The sequence below is a fragment of the Pseudophryne corroboree genome, chromosome 3, assembly GCF_028390025.1.
Source record: "Pseudophryne corroboree isolate aPseCor3 chromosome 3, aPseCor3.hap2, whole genome shotgun sequence".
Taxonomy (NCBI): domain Eukaryota; kingdom Metazoa; phylum Chordata; class Amphibia; order Anura; family Myobatrachidae; genus Pseudophryne; species Pseudophryne corroboree.
The window spans coordinates 99,398,772-99,415,145 of record NC_086446.1 but is presented as its reverse complement, the minus strand read 5'-3'; the positions used below and the strand labels follow the sequence as shown (position 1 = coordinate 99,415,145).

The window sequence follows — 16,374 nt, the reverse complement described above, 5'->3', positions numbered from 1 at the left end:
ATTTATAAGAGATTTGTTTTAATGGGCTAACATACAAACACTCAGCAGTTTAATGCAGTACTGTAACATAAATATGTAAACGGCTGTATGTGAAGCACCTTCTGTGCTGGGTGGGGGTATAACACAGTACCGAATGCCTGTCTGTAGGATAAAACTGCATGGAGTGCAGGAAGTTACATCAGAGCTTCTGGGAAGAGATGATGGAAAGCCGTCCAGGCAGTGGAACTGAACCACTGATATACGGTACTGCGTTGTACAGTGCCGCCAATGTGGCAAACCAGAGGGTATCCGGTTTTTTAGGTCGACACTCATTAGGTCGACATGGTCAACAGGTCGACACATGAAAAGGTCGACATACGTTTTTTACTTTTTTCCTTAATTTTTTGAACTTTTTCATACTTTACGATCCTCATGGACTACGATTGGGAATGGTAACCTGTGCCGAGCGCAGCGGTTGCGGAGCGAGGCACCTTGCCCGATCGCTCACCATGCGAGGGGATGCAGTGCACTAATTGGGGTTCCCGGTCACTTTATGAAGAAAACAACGTCATTTTTTTCCATGTCGGCCTAATGACCGCATCAACCTATTTCATGTGTCGACCTAGTCACTATGCTGACCTAGAAGACAGACTAAGTCGTCAGCACTAGGAGACATACACCAGGTACTGCATCCGGCAGCTGCTAGACTGTGGATTTCGCAGGGGCCACTGGAAGGAGATTAGAACACGCAATTAGAACATGCTGCTGTCAGGGAGGTGCTGTAAAACTCACATATGCTGAGAACAGTTCTGCAGGGACACCCAGGAGCTCCTGGTTTGCTGATGCCCCATTACGTACCAGCTAAGAAACACCCTGGTTGTGGGAAGATACAAGGCCTGATTCAGAGATGTAGGCAAACCCGATGTGTTTGCAGTTAAGCAATTATCGCAGGTCTGCGCTTGCATCTGAATCCCAGTGCGCCCCCATGGTCTTGCAACAGCGGTCACAGAGAGGATTTACTCACAAAGGGACTGACACTCAGGGGCCATTTGAAGGAGGTAATGGGGAGTGGCGGCAAAAACGCAGGCATGTCGTGACAGTTTTGGGGGAATGTCTGCTCGTATTTTTTAAGCAGTAATCATATGCTAGGCAAAACCAGGCTCACCCCAGAGACACACACACACACACACACACACACACACACACACACACACACACACACACACAACAAAACCCTCAGATGGAAATCTCTGTTACTAACATTATGTCAAGTAATATTTGCAAACCTTCGGATAAACACGGGACAAAAAAAGAAAAAGACTTCTGCGTTTGCAGCATGGCGTTGATGGCTTGAAGAGCAATGCCGTTAAATGCAGCTCTGTTAGAAGAAGGGGCCCTTAGAAAGACGGTCTGGCTGAAAACGACTGACAGATCAGCACTTCAGTATCGACTAGGCCAATTGGAAGAAATGGACGCTTGCACCCCTTCTTGTATGTGGGGTCAGAGAACTCAGCACAATGGAAGTGGAGGAATCAAACACAAAAGGCCACCGAACTCACAGCACATAGATTAGGTATGGGTACCTGATTTACACAAAGTGTCATTATACATATGGGTCTGAACAAGTTCCTCAAGCATTTGGCACGGAGGATAACACGGTCTGCTTCCTACTTATCCAGCCTAATATAATACAGATTCCTGATATGTGTGGAACAAACATTTTACCCACTGCAGGGTGCATCACTCGGAGCCAGTGCACTGCGAGGGAGAGTACAGATAAGGCACTGCGGGGGATGGTACAGGCAAGGCACTGAGGGGGGATGCTACAGGTAAGGCACTGCGGGGGGATGGTACAGGCAAGGCACTGAGGGGGATGCTACAGGTAAGGCACTGCGGGGGGATGATATGTAGAGCAATGCTGATACAGCAGCCCGAAAACACCATTTAGGTCATTTCCAGGAGCTATAATTTAAACTGGAGATGGTGCACTGCCAGCTACCCATATTGATCCTTCACCAAATCACATCTGACCCTCTGATGACATAAAAACACCGCCTATTCAGTATAAGCCATGAACTTCATGTAGACCGCACAGCTGACAAATGCAAAAAGGAGTGCCTAAACCTGGAAGCTGTTCTGTGGAAAGTAAAGCAGAGGAGATTCACTGGTCTACCATCTGGGGATATGAAGGTAGGCAGAAATTCCCCTTCCATTGGGCCCTAAATAAAGTCATTACACCTTTTATCGCTCCCATAGAAATAATTTGTTGAGCTCTTACAGATCCAACACAAGCTGGAATGAACAGTCCCTCTTGGACACAAAGAACGAATTGAATGTAAAATTCTCCACCTCTTAGATGACCCATATTGAGGACCAGCAGTCACTGAAGAGGAGACAAGACCCAAACAGTTCTGCGCAAGTTCTGTGATGGAGCCTAACATGAAGGGTATTCTGGAACATATAGATCCTTAATCAGAAGTTTTTGATAAAACTAACATTTTTTTTGTTACATTTTTCCTGGCTGGTAAACTTGATTGATATTTTTGTCTTTTTTAATGCTAGTCACATATGGAGGTACTTAGGGCCTAATTCAGGTTGGATCGCAAATGGCGATCACACTGTGCCAATGACTGGATACAACTTAGCTCAGCGGCATTGGTTACAGTGTTGGGGGTGCCAAAATGGAAATGCAAAGTGTATCAAGGAAAAAATTGGATTTTAATTACCTAAGGGCAAATCCATTTCTCGTAGTCCGTAGAGGATGCTGGGGTCCATATTAGTACCTAGGAACCAAGCAGTACTGAACTAAATAACCACTGCAGGATCACGAAGCGCTGGGCGGGCGCCCAGCATCTCCTACGGACTACGAGAAAAAGATTTACCAGTAGGTGATTAAAATCCTATTTTCTCTTACGCCCTAGAGGATGCTGGGGTCCATATTGGTACCATGGGGGATGTACCAAAGCTCCAAGAACGGGAGGGAGAGCGCGGAGGCTCCTGCTTGACCAAACTTGAGGTCATCAGAGGCCAAAGTATCGAACTTGTAAAACTTAGCAAACGTGTTCGACCCAGACCAAGTAGCTGCTCGGCAAAGCTGCATAGCCGAGACACCCCAGGTAGCCGCCCAGGAAGAGCCCACCTTACGAGTAGAGTGGGCCTTAACAGATTTTGCACACAGCAATCCTGCCGTAGAATACGCATGCTGGATGTTGAACCTGATCCAGCGTGAAATCGACTGCTTAGCAGCAGGGCACACAATTTTCTTGGGATCATAAAGGACAAACAGAGAGTCAGATTTTCTATGACGAGCCATTGTCTTCACATAAATCTTCAAAGCCCTCACAACATCCAAGGCCTTTGAAGCAATTGAGGAGTCAGTAGCCACTGGAACCACAATAGGTTGGTTGATATGAAAAGCTGACACAACCTTAGGAAGGATGAGTCCTGACTTCCGCCCTATCTTCATGGAAGACCAGATAGGGACTTTTACGGGACAAAGCCCCCAATTCCGACACGCGTCGAGCAGAAGCTAAGGCCAACAAAGTGACCGCCTTCCACGTGAGAAATTTGATTTCAGCCTCCTGTAGAGGCTCCAACCAATCCGATTGCAGGAACTGTAATACCACATCAAAATCCCAGGGTGCCCTTGGCGCCACAAAGGGAGGCTGGATGTGCAGAACACCTTTCAAAAAGGTCTGAACCTCAGGGAGGACAGCCAATTGTTTTTGGAAGAAAATGGATAAAGCTGAGATCTGGACCTTGATGGAGCCCAATCTCAGGCCCATATCCACACCTGCTTGCAGGAAAAGGAGAAAACGTCCAAGTTGAAACTCCACCGCAGGAAATTTCTTGGATTCACACCAAGATACATATTTTTTCCAAATTCGATGGTAATGTTTAGACGTTACCCCCTTCCTAGCCTGTATCAGGGTAGGAATAACCTTGCTCGGAATACCCTTCCGAGCTAAGATCTGGCGCTCAACCGCCATGCCGTCAAACGTAGCCGTGGTAAGTCTTAATAAGTGAACGGCCCCTGCAGTAGAAGATCCTTTCGAAGAGGAAGGGGCCTTGGATCTTCCAGCAGTAGATCCAGCAGATCCGCGTACCAAGCCCTCCTTGGCCAGTCCGGAGCAATGAGGATTGCCAGAACCTTTGTTCTTTTTATAAGTTGAAGAACTTTTGGAATTAGAGGAAGTGGAGGGAATACATACACCGGCGTGAACACCCATGGTGTTACCAGTGCATCCACCGCCACTGCCTGCGGGTCTCTCGACCTGGAACAGTACCTCCGCAGCTTCTTGTTGAGGCGGGAGGCCATCATGTCTATGTGAGGAACCCCCCACAAAAACTGGTTACCTCCTCGAACACCTCCGGGTGGAGGCCCCACTCTCCTGGACGGAGATCGTGTCTGCTGAGGAAGTCCGCTTCCCAGTTGTCTATTCCCGGAATGAAGATTGCTGACATCGCAACCGCGTGCCTTTCTGCCCAGAGGAGGATTCTTGTCACCTCTGACATTGCAGACCTGCTCTTCATTCCGCCTTGTCAGTTTATGTAGGCCACTGTGGTCACGTTGTCCGACTGCACCTGAACAGCCCGATCCTGCAGAAGGTGTGCTGCTTGAAGAAGGCCGTTGTATACCACTCTTAGCTCCAGGATGTTTATCGGGAGAAGGGATTCTTGACTTGACCACCTTCCTTGGAAGGTTTCCCCCTGAGCGACTGCTCCCCAACCTCTTAGACTTGCATCCGTGGTTAGAAGGATCCAGTCCTGAACTCCGAACCTTCGGCCCTCCAGAAGGTGTGGTAGTTGTAGCCACCAGAGGAGTGAAATCCTGGCTTTCGGTGACAGACGTATCCTCTGGTGCATATGTAGGTGAGATCCTGACCACTGGTCTAAGAGATCCAGCTGAAAGGATCGAGCATGAAACCTTCTGTACTACAGAGCCTCGTAGGAGGCAACCATCTTCCCCAGAAGGCAGATGCACTGATGAACCGATACCCGGGCAGGCTTCAAGACATCCCGGACTATCGTTTGAATCACCAACGCTTTCTCCACTGGTAGAAACACCCTCTGCACCTCCGTGTCCAGGATCATCCCCAGGAAAGACAGCCTCCTTGTCGGCTCCAGATGAGACTTTGGAAGGTTCAGGATCCAACCGTGTTCCTTGAGCAGATGTGTTGTGAGAGCAATGGATCTTAACAACTTCTCTCTGGACGATGCCTTGATCAGCAGATCGTCCAGATATGGAATTATGTTCACCCCCTGCTTGCTGCGGAGAACCATCATCTCTGCCATCGCCTTGGTGAAGACCCTCTGTGCCGTGGAGAGACCGAACGGCAGTGCCTGAAACTGATAGTGATCGTCTAACAGTGCAAACCTGAGATAGGCCTGATGCGGCGACCAAATGGGAATGTGGAGGTACGTATCCTTAATGTCCAGGGACACCAGGAACTCCCCCTCCGTCAGTCCTGAGATAACTGCTCTCAGAGACTCCATCTTGAATTTGAAGTCCCTGAGATAAGGGTTCAAAGATTTCAAATTCAGAATTGGCCTTACCGAATCATCCGGCTTTGGGACCACAAAAAGGTTTGAATAGCAACCTTTGTTCCACTGATGAGGTGGAACTGGAACAATGGCCTCGGACACTACCAATTTTCAGATAGCGTCCAGAAGAATCGCTCAGTCTGCTGGCAAAGCTGGCTAGCCTGATTTGAAGAAACGGTGAGGTGGGAGAGTTTGAAACTCTAGCCTGTACCCACTGGACACTAGGGCCAGTATTTACTAAAAAATCGAGTTTGTCAGATGTGTGTTTTTTTCTAAGTCCCAATCCGGGAATTCACTAAGCACCAATCTCGGCAGTGTCTGGACTATTCGTAATGGTTTGAATGACAGCCTTCCGAAATACGAATGAATAGACCATCGGTCAAACGCGGCTGTTATTTCATAGAATACGGGCATTCACTATTCATTCGTATTTGGGTGTTAGTTTCTGAGTGCTCAAGTGCGGGGCTGTTTTTTTTCGAATCGTTAAAAAAAAGCAGCAAAAAAATAGACCTGCTTTTTCCAGTCGAGTTTGGATAACCATGCACGGATCAGTGAGATCTGTGCATGGTTATCTATGGGAAAGGGTCTGTTTAGTGTAATATCAGAAAAAAAAAATTGCGTGGGGTCCCCCCTCCTAAGCATAACCAGCCTCGGGCTCTTTGAGCCGGTCCTGGTTGAAAAAATATGGGGGGAAAAATGACAGGGGTTCCCCCATATTTAATCAACCAGCACCGGGCTCAGCGCCTGGTCCTGGTTCCAAAAATACGGGGGACAAAAAGCGTAGAGGTCCCCCGTATTTCTGAAACCAGCACCATGCTCCACTAGCTGGGGAGATAATGCCACAGCCGGGGGACACTTTGATATCGGTCCCTGCGGCCGTGCCATTAAAACCCCAACTAGTCACCCCTGGCCGGGGTACCCTGGAGGAGTGGGGACCCCTTCAAATCAAGTGGTCCCCCCCCTCCAGCCACCCAAGGGCCAGGGGTGAAGCCCGAGGCTGTCTTCCCCATCCAAGGGCGGCGGATGGGGGGCTGATAGCCAAGTGTGAATATTGTTTTTTAGTAGCAGTACTACAAGTCCCAGCAAGCCTCCCCGCAAGCTGGTACTTGGAGAACCACAAGTACCAGCATGCGGTGGAAAACCGGGCCCGCTGGTACCTGTTGTCAAAGTCGAAAAATATCGTAATCCACAATGCCTTATACTAACCCCAATGCACATGCCCGCTGCTCGTGCATTCAGTCTGCCGTACGTGCACATGTCCGCAAATTGCGTACGCTCGCTCCGGCGATTACGCGCGGTATATGCGTATTTACGGTAGAGTTTATGAGCTTGTAGCGGGCGTCTCGTTTATAGCATAGTTAACCTTTATAGTGTGTTTTGTAGATATTAATCCCCTTAATAATGTCTGCAAGTATGTTTAGTGTAAATGGTTCGTGGACATGGGAATTCCTCTTTGCATGATACGAAGGGTCTGACAAAGGTTGAACAGTGGTGTCTAGTACCTAACTGAAGAGTATTTTATTAGAAACATTCCGGCGTTGGTTAGGAAGAGATTAATCGCTCCTGCGTATAGTTATGTCTATAAGAAGTTTATGGACATTTACTGTATTTGCAGTTTATTATCCATGCGGCGGGAATCCTGTGGATACCTCCCACCTGAGCAGTTTGAAATAGTCACAGCCCACCTGTTCAAATCCACCTATGACCTTTTGTTATAATGCAGAGAGACATTCCTGTGTCCAATGAACAATGAGATTGTAGGGCCCTTTGTAGTGTACTGTATGTTGTGTATATAAAGGCCACTGTCCCCTGACAGGCCAGTACTCTCTCTCATCAACATTTATCTGTCGGATAATTGGAGGACTGGATCCGGTTGTGCTAGCGAGTGTTCCCCCGTAAGGTATGTTTCTCTGTGGCCACTTTGTTACCCGTTTAATGTAAGCCATTCATTCTTATTCTATGAATTTGTGTTTGCGTTCGTTCGCCATTGTGTATATTTTTGTCTAGTTATTCTGTTTAGTTATTAATGTTAGGTTTGTAGTGTATAAGCTGTAATCTGTATTCTTTTCCCTTTTACTTACTAAAAATCATCTGGTAAGGTGTTGGAACCTTAACAAGTGTTTGTGTGATTCAGCATATAAGTGCTAAGGGTTTCAGAGCATCTCAATTGCTCAAACAGCTTGCATACTCACAAAGGTTCAGTGTTACACCATTATAGTACCACGGTATTAAGGTTTACAGTGTAAGCATATTCTGTGTTTAAAGTTTATAAAGGTTACTGTCTGTGTGTACGCTCGCTGTGTGTATTCCGTACACCCAGCGCAGCGTGTGTACGTAACTTGCGTACCACGTGTGAGGTCTTTGTACGCAAATAGCGTACAAAGTACGTAGCACGTGCACGAGGTTTAGCGGCCATTACGGCTTTACGGTATTAGTAAATAGCTTATGTTAAAAGGTAAATATTTAGCTTTATCAATTGGGTACTCGTCCGGGCCACCTCATATCCGCAGTCAGGCGAAAACGCGCAGACTTTATCGATCAGCAAAGGGCGGAAAGGTAGTATCCCCTGTATCCGTGTTTGTGGTTGGGGATACAGTAGTGCTGATCGGATAAGCGTCTGCTTTGCTTGGTTTGTAGGGATGCTGGTGAGATCCGAGGAAGGTAAGAACATACAGCTATTGTTTTAAATCTGTTTTCTCTCTCTCTCTCTGTTTGGCGCCAATTGCGCACACAATACACGCACACACACCTGTATTTTTATTTTGTGTATTTTCGCATAGTCACTCTCTTGTTGCCATTAGAATTGATTGTTAGACACGTGCTGAGGAAATTTGGTGCTATTTAGTTGAGATTATAAAAGTAATATTTAAGGGAATAATTGTAAAGGGCACACACACAGCATAACAGATACTGTGTGGTGTTCGGTAAGAGATTACAGTTGAACATCGTTTACATTTATAGAAGCGTGTTATTTGTGTTACTGTGAACGTATTTGGACTTTGTGCATACGTGTCTCGGGCAACGTGCGAGATTACGTACGTGACGCAAAGGCGTACACACGTAGCGTATATTACGCAACGTGCGTACGGATACGCCCACTAAACTCAAATCACACGGTAACATTGTTTTAGTGTGGGCGGTATAGCAGCCACGCGATAATAGCACACGTTTGTTCAGTTTCCAAAAGTTTTAGTTTAAAGAGAACCTTTTTCTATTGCAAAACCCGGGGATTGAACTACTGCCTGAATGAAAGCAATTTCTGTACAGAAAAATCAGTGTGCATATGAGTGAATAGGAGTGAGTGTGCAAATAAAGGTATTCTTTTTGTGAACCCAGAAATCGGGATCCCGTCGGAGACCACACCAGGTGAGTGGACACTTGGTGGCGTGGGATTGGCTTGCTCACGTTAACATTGTATAAGGTAAAGGAGCAAGTAGTATTCGCACACAAAAAGAACTGCGAAGGTTAAAGCGCAGCCCAGGGGGTTGGCGTAGTACCCATATAGGCACAAGTTGAGAAAACGCTCCGGCTGAAGGTTTTGCAGCCTAATCAACCGATTCCATTGGTCGCACGGCGAATAAATAATAGTTATTTATACGAAGTGCGACTGGACCGCACGCTACTGTGTACATTAGTTAGGTCACCTTGATACCCACTAAAATTTGCTGTGGGATCATAGACGCTATTTGTACATTTTAACGTGATTTGTGTAGATTTTTGTTATTTTAAGGGAGTTTCGCTGTTCACTCAGGAAATCTCCAACAACTAATATTTACTGGGAAGGGTAGCATACTCCCACACGCCCCAGTAAATAGAAGTTACAAAAAGATCCCGAGATTGGGTACGACCAGTGGTGGGCACATTGCTGGAATTCGTATTGGCCAATAGGGGCGTGAGTGAGTGAAGGCACTCGTTGAACTTTCACCGTCGCCTTATCTCTGGGAACTTGGTTTGTTTTGTAAGAATTCGCTGAGACAGCAATATCTGCAAACAACGGGGGCCAGTTGCTCAAGTAAGGGACGACCAACAAGGGTTCACGTTGGTAGTTGTTGGCCCAAAGGGTCAGCACGGTATATAATGTGTTAGAAATACGGATCACACACACAGGTATTATGCAAAGAATGGGAACGAATGACTGAGGATGATGGAGAACCGTTCCCCAGGGTGGGCAGTTTGAATCCTGAGGTATTGCAAAATCTAAGAAAGAGGATAGGTCTAATAAAATCTGCAAAACAGAGGATTAGACATTATGATTGTTTACAGTTATGGCAACAGGAGAGTGAAATACAACAGGAATTAGCTCAAAAAGCAAATTCAAATCCTGGTAGAAGTCTGATAGCAACGGCACCACCACCGTATATAGTAGGGGAAAAAGTGGCTGCAGAGAATGGCATACGGGTGTACGAAAAGAGTGCACTTAACAAATATAGTAGTGATAAGAGTAAAATGAATGTTAATGCAAATGTTGATGCTAATGCTAACCCGTGCAAGTTGTATCCCATTTTAAACTTCCCTCAGGAATGCGACCAGGAGGATGAGCCCACTACGATTTCAGCTCTCTCTCTAGCGGCCACCATAAACGATACTCCAGTGGGCACGGCCCAACCAGTAAGAGCGGTATCGAAGGCCCATAGTGCAGGGACAGGTGAGGTTGTGTCTACAGGTAAGTACGGCACTGTACAATATGCTGAAACTGTTACACCACACACTGTAGAATCAACCCAGAGTGAGGTAATTGATCTTAATCCTGTTAGAGTGATAGCGGTCCCCAATGGGAAGACCGACGCAAATGGAGCCACACCTATAAGGAATATTGCAATGCATTGTCCTTGGTCCCGGGCAGAATTAAGAACAATTTTGTCCGAATTTCCCGATCCCAGAAAAGATCTAGCTGCATGTCAAAGGTTCATTAAGGACCTAGGTAACTCCGCTGAACCCAATAACAAAGATTGGCGGACACTACTGCGGGCATGTCTGCCCTCTAGTATTGACCCTGTTAAATTCATTACAGATTGTAAATTGGATGCTGAGGTACCCCTCACTGACGAGTACAATCAGGAAAATGTTAAACAGATCAATCTGCAGTTAGGAGTATATTTCCCAGCCGTTGTAAAATGGAACAAAATTTTCTCCATTAAGCAAATGGAAGGAGAAGCTGCTTCTGATTATTTCCACCGGGCACTGGAGGAAATGGCTAGATATACTGGGATCATGGACATTGAGGCAAATGTACATCATAGAGAGGTAGCGGTGTCCGTATTGATGGACGGTTTAAAGGAAGTATTAAGAAATAGGGTACAAACCACTCAACCTAACTGGAGAGGTATGTCGGTGGCCGCCTTAAGAGAGACTGCTGTCAGGCACGACAGGAACATCACGAGACGCAGGGAGTCACAGGGTGATAAGATGATGGCCATAAGTATCCAAGCCCTTACAACAAGGCCGCTTCAGTTTAAATCTCAGACCCCTGGTGGTAAGCCGTATATGGTAAAATGTTACAATTGTAATAGGGAAGGACATTTTGCACGTAACTGCACCAATAGAAACTCACATAATGTATATCGACCCCCTAGACCAGAGCATGACACACAGTATGGCGCACGTAGATGGGAGCAGGGACCGCAGAGGAGGAGTGATGAGCCACACACAGGGGAAACTAGGAGGTACCCACCAAAAAGAGACTGGCAGATCTCTGAAAATTCCCAGTTACCTCCCTCACATATTGTAGCAACCAATGCGCTGCGGGAAGGTCACAATTTACAATAGGGGTGGGGCCACACCTGTAGTTTGCAGCCAGTGAAATTAATTGCGAGCCTTGGAAGTGAACCCGAGGTCACAATTGATGTAGCTGGTAGATCTCTACCTTTCCTTGTAGATACGGGGGCGGCCAAGTCAGTGTTAAATTCAACAGTGGGTATGAAGACCACTGGTAAGACAATTCCAGCCATGGGAGTAACAGGAGTAGTACAATACTATCCGTTAAGCAAACCAGCAGAGATTAGATAGGGCCTTTGCATACCAAGCATTCTTTTCTGCTGGCTGCATCGGCTCCGACTAATCTACTTGGTAGAGATTTACTGTGCAAAATGGGATGTGTCATATATTGTACTCCTGAAGGTGTATTCTTAGATATACCGGAGAATCACGCTCAGGAAGTGCAGGATATGTTAGACACCCCACAAAAGTTAATGACGCATACTGCTGTTACAGATAGATGTCCGTCCAAGGTAGAGGAAATGATTTCCCAGATACCGGAATCACTTTGGACCAAGGATGGACAAGACACTGGATTGATGGCAAATGTAGCTCCTGTAGTAGTTCAAGTAAAAGATGGTAGGATAGCTCCAAAAATCCCACAGTATCCTCTGAAGCCGGAGGTGGAGTTAGGAGTTTACCCAGTAATAGAGCGCTTGCTACAACAGGGCATTCTGGTTAGAACGTCCAGCACTGCCAATAGTCCCATCTTCCCTGTTAAAAAGAGTGGGGGGAGGGGTTACAGGCTAGTGCAGGATCTAAGGGGGATCAACAAAATAGTTGAGAGCCAATTCCCCGTAGTGCCAAATCCAGCCGTCATCCTTATGCAGATCCCTCCCACTGCCAAATTTTTCACTGTAATTGACCTCTGCTCCGCCTTCTTCTCGGTACCTCTGCACCCTGACAGCCAATATTTGTTTGCATTTACATATAGAGGAGTACAGTACACCTGGACTCGTTTACCACAAGGTTTCATCATCAGCCCAAGTATTTTCTCGCAGGCTTTGCATGATTGTTTACAATCCTTTCAACCTGAGAGTGGATCAATATTAATACAGTATGTAGACAACTTACTGCTGTGTTCTGATTCACTCGAATCGTCCTTGAGAGATACGAAACAGCTTCTGTTTCATCTTTCTGATACAGGACACAAGGTTTCAAAGGACAAGTTGCAATTATGCCAGACCAAGGTAAAATATTTGGGGCATTGTTTGACACAAGGACTGAGACACCTCACTACTGATAGAGTACAGGCAATTCACGACATGACTCTGCCACAGACTCGGCAACAGATTCGCACATTCCTAGGAATGTGTGGGTACTGTCGTAACTGGATCCCAGGATTTTCCATACTGGCCCTACCTTTGCAGGAGATGGTCTCATCAAACAAACCAGATCGGATCTCGCACACAGATGAGTCTGAGCTGGCGTTTGAGAGACTCAAGCAGTGCCTAACGCAGGCACCAGCATTAGGTATGCCAGATTATGGGAAACCCTTTGAACTGTACGGTACGGAAAATGCTGGATGTGCGGCAGGTGTCTTAACCCAGAAGCACGGTGATGCCAGCAGGCCGGTAGCCTACTACAGCGCTCAGCTAGACACGGTGGCGCGATCCCTCCCCACATGCTTGCGAAGTGTTGCAGCAATAGCATTGCTAGTGAGTAAAAGCGAAGATGTAGTGCTAGGACACAACCTCACAATCCATACACCTCATGCAGTGTCAGCCTTATTAAATTCTGCCCAAACCAGACACGTCTCATCCGCACGGTTTACAAGGTGGGAATTAGCACTAATGGCCCCTGTAAACATCACCATAAAGAGATGCAGTGCACTAAATCCAGCAACGTATCTCCCAGGTGTGCCTGGACAGGCACAAAGGGTGGGGGATGAGAGTGATGGTGAAGGAGGATTTAGTACAGACACCGACTCACATGATTGTATGGAATATTTGACCCAAAATTTCACGGCAAGGCCTGACATCAGTGACAATCCACTGGAAGATGTAGATTTTACTTTCTACACTGACGGTAGTTGTCACAGACAGACGGACTCGGGAGACTTGTGTACTGGATACGCAGTCGTAGATGACAAAGGTACCATAGAAGCGGAACCCCTGGGCCCACCTCACTCAGCACAAGTTGCTGAGCTGGTCGCCCTAACCAGAGCGTGTGAATTGGCTAAAGGTAAATCAGCCAATATCTACACAGATTCTAGGTACGCCTTTGGAGTAGTTCATGATTTCGGGGCCCTATGGCGCCTCAGAAATTTCATGACGGCAGCTGGCACACCCGTGGCACATGCAACCCACATCAAAAGACTTTTAGCAGCAATACAAGAACCTGACAGAGTGGCTGTTATCAAGTGTAAAGCCCACACGTACAGCCAAGACCCAGTGTCACTTGGTAACAGCCGAGCAGACGAAGCTGCTAAATCAGCAGACAGCACCCCCATGCAGACAGACACCACACAACTGATGGTATTTAATACTGTAAGCACACAGAAATTGTGTGAAATGCAAAATTTGTGTTCACCACAAGAAAAGGCAGTTTGGAGGTCAAAAGGATATGGCCAGGAGTCCTCAGGACTCTGGACAGATGGACAGGGTAAGCCAGTGGCACCCAGAGCATACCTCCCAAGTCTAGCGGAAGCGGCACATGGGCTGACTCATCTAGGCAAAGAAGGAATGTGTAAGTTGGTAAGAGCATATTGGTGCGCCCCAGGATTTTCTTCCCATGCGGGAAAAAGAGCGATGACATGTCTCACCTGCTTGAGGAAGAATATCGGAAAGGCAATACCAACAGAGCCATCCCATATCCCTCCTACAGATGGTCCTTTCCAAGTAATACAAATTGATTTCATACAATTGCCACCTTGTAGAAATCTTAAGTATGTATTGGTTTGTATTGATGTATTTTCAAATTGGGTAGAAGCATTCCCTGCTGCCACAAATACCGCTACATTTACCGCAAAGAAAATTGTGCAGGAATTTGTGTGCAGGTACGGTATCCCTAGGATAATTGAAAGCGATAGGGGTACTCATTTTACAGGTGAAGTCTTTCAGGTAATGTGTAAATTGTTGGGAATTAATAGTAAGCTGCATACTCCGTATCGCCCCCAGGCGAGTGCGAAAGTGGAAAGAGTAAACAGCACTATTAAGAACAAGTTGAGCAAAGTGATGGCTGAAACAGGATTGTTGTGGCCGGAAGCTTTGCCAATTGTATTGTACAGCATCAGAACCACTCCCAGGTCCCCTCTTAATCTGTCTCCCTTTGAGATTCTGTTTGGTCGACAACCTCATGTAATGATTGACCCCCAGGATGATTTGAAATGTAACAATGAAGTAACTGTAAAGTATCTGGTTAAGATGAGTAAGCAGTTAAAGAATCAAAATGACAACCTAAAGCTAGTGATTCTTGATCTGCCAGACAGTAATTGTCATGACATTGAACCTGGGGATTATGTAATGATTCGCAATTTTCTACGCTCAGGTTGCCTTATTGACAGATGGGAAGGACCATATCAAGTCTTACTGACCAGCACGACAGCGTTAAAGGTTGCCGAGAGAGAGACTTGGGTCCATTCGTCTCACTGTAAGAAGGTCACTGACCCAGAGAGGTCCCGTGACAAAGAACAGACTGCAGAGGAAATTGTATCGTTAGAGTGTCTGTTCCAGGAAGGTTGAGACGGCACCTGAGCGCTGAAAACAATAAGATCGGAGGCGGTTGTCGAGCCAAGATTTCTTTTTCCCTTTTGTTATTTTCTCCAGTTCCCATCTCCCTCCTATTCTTCTTCCCCCTTCTTACTCTTCTCCTTTTCCTCCTCTAAGATGGACTTACCCCAAGAGACTGTGTTCCGGATTTTCCTGTTGACCCTGTTGTTGACCAGAGCAGTCTGTTTCGGTGAGAGTACCAGAGAGGCCAAAGAGGGATCTGGAATGGGATCTGATGATCAGGATGGAGGCGTAGAATTTCTAGAGCAACACAATCACCGAGCAAAGGCGAGTATCAGAAAACGATCTGGTAGCCATGACATTAGTAGACATTGTGAAGGATTGTTAGCTGAAGAGAACTGCATCTGTAGAAATTGTAAAAATATAGTTGAGGACGATTGCATCAAGGAATGTCAGTCCAGTTTTAATATCAACATGGACCGGCATCCATTGAGTGACTATCACTCATTGGTGGGTAAAGTGTTAAATCAGACAGACTGTTGGGTATGCTCACAAGTACCTCAAGGCCATAGAAAGTCAGGACTAGTGCCATATCCTTTAACGGTAGATGAGGTACTTGAGTTAAAGGGTGGGAGACCGGTGGACAAGAGATTTAATATTTCTAGTCCTCCTAGTTTAAAGCTCCACCAATACCATGTAGATAGGTCCCTAATATGTTTTAACATTTCCAATCCCCGAAAGCCGGGAAATTGGGAAGTGTCATGGAACAACCAAACCATGACATTCTCACACAGAGCCGACAAAATGCCCCTAGACTCAGAACTTATACGCCAAATAGCCGACAGTGGAAAATATTTCCGGTATAGGTACACTCTAGGAAGTAGGATCCTGCGAGTTGGAGAAGTATCACCAGGATACTGTGCACGTCATACAGCCTGATACGTGTACTAGACAAATGAAAGAGTTAGGGATAGGACTGTTTTCATGGAAGGTTTGTAATATGGTTATGTCATTTTCCATCCCATATGTTCTCCCCGATGATGCATATTTCATATGTGGGAGGAAGGCGTATAAGTGGCTTGCCCCAAACTCAGAGGGATTGTGTTACGTTGGAAAAGTACTGCCTGAAGTAATGACCATTGCCCATAACAAAATGAAAGACATTCACCGCAGTGCCCAAGCTCCTTACACTCACATCGTTAAAAGATACCTTGTAGATAGGACAGAGCATGCGGCCTCTGATTTGATTCACGAATCCACCGGGATTCAATTCCTACTCGCGTTAGATATCACCCGTACCGCCAGAGGAGTTATAAATTATAGGTATATATCTGCGCTAGCGAACCTGTTAGACAATATCACCGAGATGTATGACGACACCTTCAGGTATACTGGGAGAGAGCTGCAAGCCTACAAAACAGAGCTG

The 16,374-nt window shown here is 46.3% G+C and overlaps 1 protein-coding gene across 5 annotated transcripts in view; it reads right to left on the bottom strand.

Annotated features, from left to right (window-relative positions):
• The window catches only part of LOC135054883 (oocyte zinc finger protein XlCOF7.1-like), a 247,351-nt gene that overhangs the window by 12,673 nt on the left and 218,304 nt on the right, over positions 1–16,374 (bottom strand). The gene's annotated exons all lie outside the window — the stretch shown is intronic.